Below are 11,914 nucleotides of genomic sequence, written 5' to 3'. Positions count from 1 at the left end.
GGACAATGTTTGTATATACTTATCAAGCTAGAATGCTTTCCTTTCCTCATGAAGAAGCCAAAATCAATGAATGGAGCACACTGAATAAGACTGTGAACCTGGCCTGCAAATTACTTCATAATGCATATATGATCAACCAATCAAGTGTAGCTATAAAATCACTATGTTAATATGCATTTGTACACTAGATGTTTTCAGGTATTTTCTCAGTAATTTGCAGCCAGCATATATCTCGTATATTAACACTTTAGAATTTCACTTGCAATAGCATTTCACAAAAATATGGCGTGAAGCACACAACAACAAGTTTTTAAACAAAAATTGCATCAGTATGTTGACCGCTCTAACTGAGGCATGTACATTTTAATGACATCTGAAAGAAATCTTCAGTTAAAATTGCACCTTACTAATTCAACTGAGCATAAAAAACAACATGGATGAGTGGCTGCAGTTCTGTAAAGGGTTTAATTATATTGGTCACAGCAATGAATCAGCCAATATGGAAGTAAAACATTTGCTCTTTTTTATGTAGCATGAAAAGTGAACTTCAGCAATATGATGAAGCTCTTGGTACAAACAGAGTAAGTAATTACTTTTAAACACTTTTTTGTGAATATTACAGTGAAGACGTGCCAATATTACTGCAATATTTAATGTAAGCACTTAATAAAGGATGTACAGTCATTAGTTCTGAAGGCAAACTGCTGTAGCATTGTGGAGCTCTGTAGCAATACATCTGCAGGCATGGAGTAACTTTCCTTGTGCCAGGCGAGGAAATTTGTCACAATATGAGCCCACATTTATTACCATAGGCCAGTTGAAGGTTATACTAGTCTACTGAATGCATCTTGAGATGGATTTCCTGGAAGATAATAAGCACGAAAAAAGCTATGAGTATCAGATATTGACTGCTCCTTACTAAAACAGTATCAACACACATAAGTCAGATAGGTAATTTATTTTGTGCTAATGAAAACGTATATATTAATATCCATATCACATATTACAGTTTCAAACAATGGAAAATCCAGGATGGAATATGACAATATTATGAAAATAATAGCCTAGCTACTCACCAATTAGTAGAGATGTTGAGCTGCAGATCGTCACAACAAAAAGACTGTCAGAAAGTAAGCTTTCAGCCAACAAAGCCTTCATCAGAAATAGACAAAACAAACACACACACACACACACACACACACACACACACACTGTTTGTGGGAGCATACAGGGATGAGGTGAAGAGAGGTGCTGTCAGGAGGTTAGATGAAGGATAGAGGAGGGAAAAGGAGAGAAGTAAAAAGATGGCGAGTGCATTGGTAGAATAGAGGCTGTGTAGTGCTGGTATGGAAACAGGGAAGGGGCTAGATGGTAAGAATAATGACTAGCGAAGGTTGAAGCCAGGAAGATTACAGGAACATAGGATATATTGCAGGGAGCATTTCTACCTGTGCAATTCAGAAAAGCTAGTGTTGTTGGCAAGGATCCATATGGCAGAGGCTGTGAAGCAGTCACTGAAATGAAGAACGTCATGTTGGGCAGCATGCTTAGCAACAGGGTTGTCTAGAAGTCAGCGACCATTCAGGCGGACAGACAGCTTGTTGATTGTCATATCATGAAGAATGCAGCACAGTGGTTGCAGCTTAGCTTGTAGACCACACGACTCATTTCACAGGTAGCCCTGCCTTTCATGGGATAGGTGATGCTTCTGATTGGACTGGAGTAGGTAGTTGTGGGAGGATGTATGGGACAGGTGTTGCACTTAGGTGTACTACAGGGATATGAGCCATGAGGCAAGGGGTTGGGAGCAGAGGTTGTGTAGGGGCGAATGAGGATACTGTGTACGTTCAGTGGGCGGCAAAATACAACTGTCGGAGAGGTGGAAAGGATAGTGGGTAGAACATTCCTATATTTCAGGGCATAACGAAAGGTATTTGACACCCTGGCAGAGAATGTGATTCAGTTGCTCCAATCTTGGGTAGTACTGGGTTATAAGGGGAATGCTCCTCTGTGGCTGGATGGTGGGATTATGGGAGGTGGTGGGTGACTGGAGAGACAAGGCACAGGAGATCTGTTGTTGTACAAGTCTGTGTAGGAGGCCTGAGTGAGACCCTTGCCTTGGTATATTTTGAGGACTGCTCATCACTACAGATGCGATGGCCACAGGTGGCTAGGTTGTAGGGAAGGGACTTGTTGGTTATGGACTGAAGTTCAGATGTAGCTAACCTTGACGTGGAGGTCAGCATTGAGAAAGGTGGCATGTTGGGTTGGGTAGGACACAGTTAAGTAAAAGGGGTAGAAAGCGTTGAGGTTCTCACCCTCGACCCAGATAATGAAGAAGTCATCAATGAATCTGAACCAGGTGAGGGATTTTGGATTCTGGGTGTTTAGGAAGGATTCCTCTTGATGGCCCATGAATAAGTTGGCATAGGATGGTGTCATTTGGGTGCCCATACCCCAGATTTGTTTGTAGGTGAGAAGTAATTGTGGGTGAGGATAGAGTTGGTCATTGTGACTAGTAAGGAGGTTGAAGGTTTGTAATCTGTTGGGCATTGGGAAAGATGGTGTTCAATAGCAGTAAGGCCATGGGCATTAGAGATGTTAGTGTAAAGGGAAGTAGCATCAACAGTGATGAACAGGGCACCAGAATCGGTACAGGAAATGGTTGGTATCTTTTATTTAGGAGGGTAGGTTGTGGGTAATAGGTGTTGGTCTATGAGAGCAGAGATTCTCTCAGTGAGGGCACAGTAATTGGCCACAAAGGAGTGTTCTGGGTTTATGGACTTTAGGAAGCATGTAGAAGGTAGGAGTGTGTAGGAGTGTGGTGAGTGGTAGGAGTGAAGAGAGATATGGACTCTGGGGAGAGGTTCTGGGTTGGTCCTAAGGAATTTGAGGAGAGACTGGGGATCCTGCTGGATTTCTGGAATGGGGTCACTGTGGGAAGATTTGTTGGTAGATAAATCTGACAGCTGACAGGGTCTTTCTGCCAGGTAATCGCTTGCGGACCAAAATGACAGTGATGGAGCCTTTGTCTGTAGGTAGGATTATAAGGTTGGGACCAGTTTTTGGGCAGTAGATTGTGGCTCTTTCTGTGGATGTAAGGTTAGTTTGCATATTGAGGGATTTGGGGAATTATGGTGAGGCAAGGTTTGAGGTTAAGAAATTCTGGAAAGTCAACATGGGGTGATTTGGGGTCAGTGAGGGTGGATTACGATTGGATGGAGGAGTGACCTGAGTCAGGCAGGGTTCAATATTGGTTGTGTTTGAGTCTGATTGGTTAGGTTGGTGGCGAAAAAGTGTTTCCACTGTATGGACCAGGAGAAGGAGAGGTCTTTAACATGTCTTGCATGACTGAATTTGGAAGAGGGGCAAAAGTGAGGCTTTTGGTAAGGACTGATACTTCTGTGGGGGCTATGACCAAAGTTGGACCCCAAATCCCTCAACATGCAAACTAATCTTACATCCACAGAAATATCCACAATTTGCTACCTAAAAACTTATCCTGAATTTATAATCCTATCTACTCACACAAACCTGACTACTGTCTCTGGCTGCCAAGGCACACAGTCGTCATTGTTGTGTGTGAGCTGCATTTACATGAGTGAGTGGGTGTATGTTGCCTAATTTGAAATAAGGCCTTTTTGGCTGAAAGCTTACTTGTTTGACAGTATTTTTTCTGTGCCTAACTGCGACTCAGCATCTCCACTACATGGTGAGTAGCAATCTCTCCTCTTCATAATATCGTCATTATTCCGTCCTGGATTTTCCGTTGCATGTATTAAGTTTTTCTGACAAGCTGCACACTTGTGAAGATTTTGTCACTGTGGATCAACAGACTGAATGTATCTTAATATAATGTGCTCACAAATTGAAGGAGACTGGAAGTAATGTTTCTTATGACTAACTCGAGAAAAACTTACAAACCACAAAAAAGAATAGCTGAAAGAATCAGTACACCAAACAACTCTTGAACTGGTTAAAACTTGGGAATAACAGACCAGTCAGAGAAAATCCAAACAAGTGTTGTGTTATGTAAAATGAATGTTCATTATGTGACTATATGCTTCCATACACCTGCTGCTGTTTCCTTCATTCCAGCCACCAGCCACACTTCTAATGTTGTTGGGACAACCCTTCAAATTGGTTACAGAATTTATCTTTCATCTAATTTCTGAAGAAAGAAGAATTAGTTTCCACTGTTTGTGAGCTGTTCTGAATAGTTGTTGCTGGTTTTACTTGTTCATTAATCTGGTTTCCAACCAAATGCCATTGTTCATTCCAAGGGCACTCAGTCCAGTTTAGGTTGTGGGCTTGAGGAGACCGATCAAATGAATCTTCATATTTTTTTTTTTTTTTGGGAACAACTATGCAATATGTAGAAAAGAACATGATGATGCAAAGCAGCACTCTTTATAGTGCCAAGCTGGTTTGTGTCCACAGAATGGAAATCACCGTGTAGGGTTCGCAAGATATTCTGTAAACTGTCGCACTGAAGGCAGCCCACATATTTGTGAACACTGCAAAACTAGGTACATTCCTACACTTCTCTGAAGGTGGAGTTTCATTGTTTCCATTAGTTGTGGTCTCAATCCTGCAGTGATGTCATCTGAGATAGAAATGATTAAAGAAAACTGGAATTTTACCATGAAAAGGAAAAACACTGATGATTACACACTGAGAAAAAATATGAGTGAGTGATGCATTACATATTGAAATTTATTCATCTTTTTGTAATAAAGGCAATAGTTTATGTACTGATTTTGTAGGTGTCACAAAATGTTTTCAAATATATTTTTCAGTGTTAACATGATATAAACATTTGGTAAATCATAAATGTGAATATCATGGCAAAAACAGTAACATTAATTCTTGTACCTGACAGTGATCCAGGTTCCCTATCAAGCCGCAGTATCACTACAGAGAGGGACATACTGTGGTTGGTGACCAACTACAGTTTCTCATAGGTCCGCTAATTGTGGAAGCCGAAGGTACTCTAGGCGTGCCCTTGGCAGGTTTTTCCTCTCAAATATGAACATAAATTCACCTACTGATACTTGCGTTTTATCTCTGGAATCCTTCAGACCAAGCCATTTGATACATTGTTCCATCTATTACATGTGTTTAAGACTTCTGTCTCAGGTGTTCACTCTGGACTGATCTTTTACACTTACAATGACCTTGCTGGGTTTTGACTCCTACAAGTCCTCAGTCATTACCGACCACTTGGAACTGCTATTTGTTCCGACAATCACCATTATTGTGTGCTGATTGATACAGAACTTTTTCTACATACACCAAGTAGGACAATACAATGTAAGGTGATATTTTCTGCTGCCTTCAAGGAACAAAGATAAAAATCTTATAACATGCAATAACTGCCTTTTTCTGACTTACATATACCCCATGATATCACCTGAAATGAAAGAAAGAATTGAGAGCGCTTTTCTTAAATTCTATCCTCTAGACTGGCAGTCATTCAAAGCATTTAGGGCAAGAGGACTCATAAACTTGTTACAGGCTGCAGTAAATATTGGTGCTACTTCTGAAACCTGTCAGTGCAGAGGAATTGCTGTCCTATCCCACTGACGCTGCCAGGCTAGTATGTTGCAGGGGTGCCCCCAGACTAGACAGAGCTGTGCAGTGCCCAAGTGCCAAAGTGTGGATGCTGGAAGCCTTGGATTACCACTGGAATTAGGATTTCATGCAAAAGAAAGAGAGAGTTGTACATTGCCTCAAAAAAATCAGATGACTCTAACCTTTTAAATAACTATAAAAATACTGTAAAATATTGAACAAAGTCATTCAGAAATGAAGAAGTATGCATCTGTGCTCAAAAATTAATAACTCCACTAATAAAATCAAAACTATATGGGAAATGATACGAAATGAGACTGGTGCAAATTACATCAACAAGACCCAAAATATTGCTCTTAACAATGAAGGTAAGCTAGTTCAGAATCAAGATATTGTAGCTAAAATCTTTAATGAGCACTTTTTAAGTGTTGCTGAGAAAACAGCATGCAAAGGCTCTTCAGAAAAGGCAATAAAAACTCTGAAAGAACATTTCTCTAACTCTATAGACATGATAGGTATGGCCCCCATAACTGTGCAAGAAGTAAGAAAAACCATAGTTTCTCTAAAAAGTAAAAATTCATCATGTGTAGACAATATTTCCAGCAAACTGCTAAGAGCCATCAGTAATCAACTCTCTAAAGTTCTAGCTCATATATTCAGTGCCTCTCTAAATCAAGGTATCTTCCATGACGAAATGAAGTATGTTACTGTGAAGCCCCTCTACAAAAAAGGTGATCCCACAGATGTTTCCAACTATCATCCTATCTCTTTTCTAACAGCATTTTATAAAGTCTTTGAAAAATTAATATACATCAGGATTGTCAATCACCTTGAAAAATTTGCACTAATTAATAAACAGCATTTTGGTTTCAGATCAGGTATATCTACAACTGAAGCAATTTATGCACTTACAAATAACGTTTTAGAATGTCTTGACAAGAAAAAAGTACCCGTTGGCATATTGTGTGACCTGACTAAGGCTTTTGACTGCATCGATTACAGAATACTTTTAGGAAAAGCAGCCCAATATGGAATCTGTGGACAAATGGGTAACTGGCTTAGATCATATCTAGAAGAAAGACAACAAAAAATAGTATTAGCTGTTAACAATCTACAAGTAGGAGAGGTAGAGTCTGACGGGGGAACAGTACATCATGGAGTTCCACAAGGGTAAGTCCTTGGTCCCCTCTTATTTATTATATATATTAATGACCTACCCCTGCCCTCAAACAGTGCTAGCAATATCACAATATTATCAGATGACGCAAGTATAATGTAAGCCAGCAAAACCTCCACTGATGTAGAGTTAAATGCCAACCAAGCATTTGCAAATGCTCTGAACTGGTTCACAGCATATTCTCCAGCAATAAACCTCAGTAAAACAAATTATATGCAGTTCCAATCTAGTTACATAAGCCCAGAAGAGATTAACATTGTACACGAGAGCCAACAGTTACAGAGCGTTCTGTGCACAAAATTCCTAGGCGTTCACATAGATAACCAGCTCAACTGGAAATTCCACATACAGCAAACACTAAAAAAGCTTAGCTCAGCAATATTTGCCATCCGAATAATCTCCAAAATTGGAGACATCAATGTATCAAAGTCTGCATATTTTTGCTACTTTCATTCAGTAATGTGCTACGGAATAATCTTTTGGGGCAACTCACCACTTTCAAAAAAACTTTTGTAAGCCAGGAAAAAGTAGTCCGAATTATAATAGTGTTCCTCCAAGAACCTCATGTCACAATCTTTTTAAACTGTTAGGTTTATTAACCACTACCTCACAATATCTCCTCTCACTCATGGCTTTCACATTTCTCAGTTCCTCTGAATATGAAACAAATGAGGCATACCATCATTACAACACAAGACAGAAAGGAGATGTGCACTGTGAATGGAAAAATCTGTCTCTGGTACAAAAAGGGGTAAAGTACACAAGTACAAAAATCTTTAATGCACTCCCAAGTAATATAAAGTATCTAAAAGAAAAGAAAACGTTATTCAAAAAAAGCTAAAGGAATTCCTACTGGAAAAATGTTTCTACTCTTTAGATGAATTCTTCAGCAGAAATAAATAATTTGAGTAGGAGTTCAGATTATTTCCTTTGTCATTATATCTGTATTGTTTTTTATCACCATTGTATTTTTGTATTGTATTTTTTATTATCTCTATTACATTATTGTATTGTGCCAGATTCGAATCATTCATCTACCATGTATAATATACCAGTATGTACTGTATTGTATGATATCTATATTGTATCTTCTTTGACTCATTCCACATCCATGTGTAATAACACCATACTGGATCTATGAAATGTGTATGTCAAACAAATAAAATAAAATAAATATGGCACCACAAATGATGCATGGGCTAGCACTATATAGGGCCTAATGCAGACAGATAAAATGTCTGATCCATACTATTTTGGCAGCAAGCTACTGTTTAAAATATTTTGATATATACTTCTGTTCATTTTTCCATAAAGCAAATCTAATAGTCCAAATCTGAAATCACAGAAGCAACCTCAGACTGTATTTGCATTCAGGAGGACAGAGGTTCAAACCCCTGCCTGACCATCCAAATCTGATGTTTTTCCCTATTTTCCTCAGATTTTTTTAAACTTAATGTTGGGATGGTTCTACTAAAATCGACAGGGCTGATTTCCTTACCAGTTGTTCCTCAATATGAGCTTGTGGTCTGTCTCTAATATCATCATCACTGATGTAATGCTAAATTCTAATCTTCCTCCTTCCTTCCTTTACTATTTGCCAGCTCCCTCTGTACTCTTTATCATACAGAAAACATCTACAAGGACCCATCCCCTGTGCAAACTGCTGTCACACCTACTGAAGGAATCTTCTCACTGGGGCCGTGTAATATCACATTTTATTAATGGAAATAACTGTGTCAGATACTGTACTTTGTGTAGGAACCAAAGACGTTACTCCTTGCATAAGAAAGGCGAACATTATCATCGCATAATCTGTATTGTTGAATATAATGTTAATGACTCTGATTTTGTTCTTGCTTTGAAAAAGGTGAGGGGAACTTATAATTGTGAATATTACATATTACAACTCAGTGGTAAAAGTTGTATTCAAGGAAGAAATAAGTGAGTGGCCATCTCTGATAAATAATTAGGTGAGACTCAAACACAAATATTACTCTTCCTAGTGACCCTAATTACTAACTACATTGATGTGGTGTTGGAGAGATACTGGGGAGATTGGCAAATGTACCTGCAAATAAACATGGTGACATTCAATGGGTAAAAGAGCATGCAGCAAGAAATTTGCCACAGCTCTTCTACATCTACATCTACATTTATACTCCGCAAGCCACCCAACGGTGTGTGGCGGAGGGCACTTTACATGCCACTGTCATTACCTCCCTTTCCAGTTCCAGTCGCGTATGGTTCGTGGGAAGAACGACTGTCTGAAAGCCTCCGTGCGCACTCTAATCTCTCTAACTTTACATTCGTGATCTCCTCGGGAGGTATAAGTAGGGGGAAGCAATATATTCGATACCTCATCCAGAAACGCACCCTCTCGAAACCTGGCGAGCAAGCTACACGAAACCTGGTGAGCGAGCTACACCGCGATGCAGAGCGCCTCTCTTGCAGAGTCTGCCACTTGAGTTCGTTAAACATCTCTGTAACGCTATCACGGTTACCAAATAACCCTGTGACGAAACACGCCGCTCGTCTTTGGATCTTCTCTATCTCCTCCGTCAACCCGATCTGGTACGGATCCCACACTGATGAGCAATACTCAAGTATAGGTCGAACGAGTGTTTTGTAAGCCACCTCCTTTGTTGATGGACTACATTTTCTAAGGACTCTCCCAATGAATCTACACTGGACTCGCATTCGGGAGGACGACGGTTCAATCCCGCGTCCGGCCATCCTGATTTAGGTTTTCCGTGATTTCCCTAAATCACTCCAGGCAAATGCCGGGATGGTTCCTCTGAAAGGGCACGGCCGACTTCCTCCCCCATCCTTCCCTAATCCGATGAGACCGATGACCACGCTGTCTGGTCTCCTCCCCCAAAACCAACCAACCAACCAACCCAATGAATCTCAACCTGGTACCCACCTTACCAACAATTAATTTTATATGATCATTCCACTTCAAATCGTTCCGCACGCATACTCCCAGATATTTTACAGAAGTAACTGCTACCAGTGTTTGTTCCGCTATCATATAATCATACAATAAAGAATCCTTCTTTCTATGTATTCACAATACATTACATTTGTCTATTTTAAGGGTCAGTTGCCACTCCCTGCACCAAGTGCCTATCCGCTGCAGATCTTCCTGCATTTCGCTACAATTTTCTAATGCTGCAACTTCTCTGTATACTACAGAATCATCCGCGAAAAGCCACATGGGACTCCCGACACTATCTACTAGGTCATTTATATATATTGTGAAAAGCAATGGTCCCATAACACTCCCCTGTGGCACGCCAGAGGTTACATTAACGTCTGTAGACGTCTCTCCATTGATAACAACATGCTGTGTTCTGTTTGCTAAAAACTCTTCAATCCAGCCACACAGCTGGTCTGATATTCCGTAGGCTCTTACTTCGTTTATCAGGCGACAGTGCGGAACTGTATCGAACGCCTTCCGGAAGTCAAGAAAAATAGCATCTACCTGGGAGCCTGTATCTAATATTTTCTGGGTCTCATGAACAAATAAAGCGAGTTGGGTCTCACACGACCCCAGTTTCCGGAATCCATGTTGATTCCTACATAGTAGATTCTGGGTTTCCAAAAACGACATGATACTCGAGCAAAAAACATTTTCTAAAATTCTACAACAGATTGACGTCAGAGATATAAGTCTATAGTTTTGCGCATCTGCTCGACGACCCTTCTTGAAGACTGGGACTACCTGTGCTCTTTTCCAATCATTTGGAACCTTCCGTTCCTCTAGAGACTTGCGGTACACAGCTGTTAGAAGGGGGGGCAAGTTCTTTCGCGTACTCTGTGTAGAATCGAATTGGTAACCCGTCAGGTCCAGTGGACTTTCCTCTGTTGAGTGATTCCAGTTGCTTTTCTATTCCTTGGACACTTATTTCGATGTCAGCCATTTTTTCGTTTGTGTGAGGATTTAGAGAAGGAACTGCAGTGCGGTCTTTCTCTGTGAAACAGCTTTGGAAAAAGGTGTTTAGTATTTCAGCTTTACGCGTGTCATCCTCTGTTTCAATGCCATCATCATCCCGGAGTGTCTGGATATGCTGTTTCGAGCCACTTACTGATTTAACGTAAGACCAGAACTTCCTAGGATTTTCTGTCAAGTCGGTACATAGAATTTTACTTTCGAATTCACTGAACGCTTCACGCATAGCCCTCCTTACGCTAACTTTGACATCGTTTAGCTTCTGTTTGTCTGAGAGGTTTTGGCTGCGTTTAAACTTGGAGTGAAGCGCTCTTTGCTTTCGCAGTAGTTTCCTAACTTTGTTGTTGTACCACGGTGGGTTTTTCCCGTCCCTCACAGTTTTACTCGGCACGTACCTGTCTAAAACGCATTTTACGATTGCCTTGAACTTTTTCCATAGACACTCAAGATTGTCAGTGTCGGAACAGAAATTTTCGTTTTGATCTGTTAGGTAGTCTGAAATCTGCCTTCTATTACTCTTGCTAAACAGATAAACCTTCCTCCCTTTTTTTTTTTTTTTTTTTTTTATATATATATATATATATATATATATATATATATATATATATATATATATATATATATATTCCTACTAACTTCCATATTCAGGGATGCTGCAACGGCCTTATGATCACTGATTCCCTGTTCTGTACATACAGAGTCGAAAATTTCGGGTCTGTTTGTTATCAGTAGGTCCAAGATGTTATCTCCACAAGTCGGTTCTCTGTTTAATTGCTCGAGGTAATTTTCGGATAGTGCACTCAGTATAATGTCACTCGATGCTCTGTCCCTACCACCCGTCCTAAACATCTGAGTGTCCCAGTCTATATCTGGTAAATTGAAATCTCCACCTAAGACTATAACATGCTGAGAAAATTTATGTGAAATGTATTCCAAATTTTCTCTCAGTTGTTCTGCCACTAATGCTGCTGAGTCGGGAGGTCAGTAATAGGAGCCAATTGTTAACCTAGCTCGGTTGTTGAGTGTAACCTCCACCCATAATAATTCACAGGAACTATCCACTTCTATTTCACTACAGGATAAACAACTACTAACAGCGACGAACACTCCACCACCGGTTGCATGCAATCTATCCTTTCTAAACACTGTCTGTACCTTTGTAAAAATTTCGGCAGAATTTATCTCTGGCTTCAACCAGCTTTCTGTACCTA

The 11,914-nt window shown here is 40.1% G+C and overlaps 1 protein-coding gene across 1 annotated transcript in view; it reads right to left on the bottom strand.

Moving 5' to 3' along the window:
• Window positions 1-500: 500 nt before the first annotated feature.
• The window catches only part of LOC124615639 (vesicular glutamate transporter 1-like), a 261,727-nt gene continuing 250,313 nt past the window's right edge, over window positions 501-11,914 (bottom strand). Inside the window, exon 11 of the mRNA XM_047143649.1 lies at window positions 501-862. The gene's annotated coding sequence lies outside the window, so the exon portion shown is untranslated. The remainder of the gene's footprint in view (window positions 863-11,914) is intronic.

The sequence above is a fragment of the Schistocerca americana genome, chromosome 5 (genome assembly GCF_021461395.2).
Source record: "Schistocerca americana isolate TAMUIC-IGC-003095 chromosome 5, iqSchAmer2.1, whole genome shotgun sequence".
Taxonomy (NCBI): Eukaryota; Metazoa; Arthropoda; class Insecta; order Orthoptera; family Acrididae; genus Schistocerca; species Schistocerca americana.
Note: the sequence above shows the minus strand (reverse complement) of the source record. Positions and strands in the feature narration are given on the sequence as shown.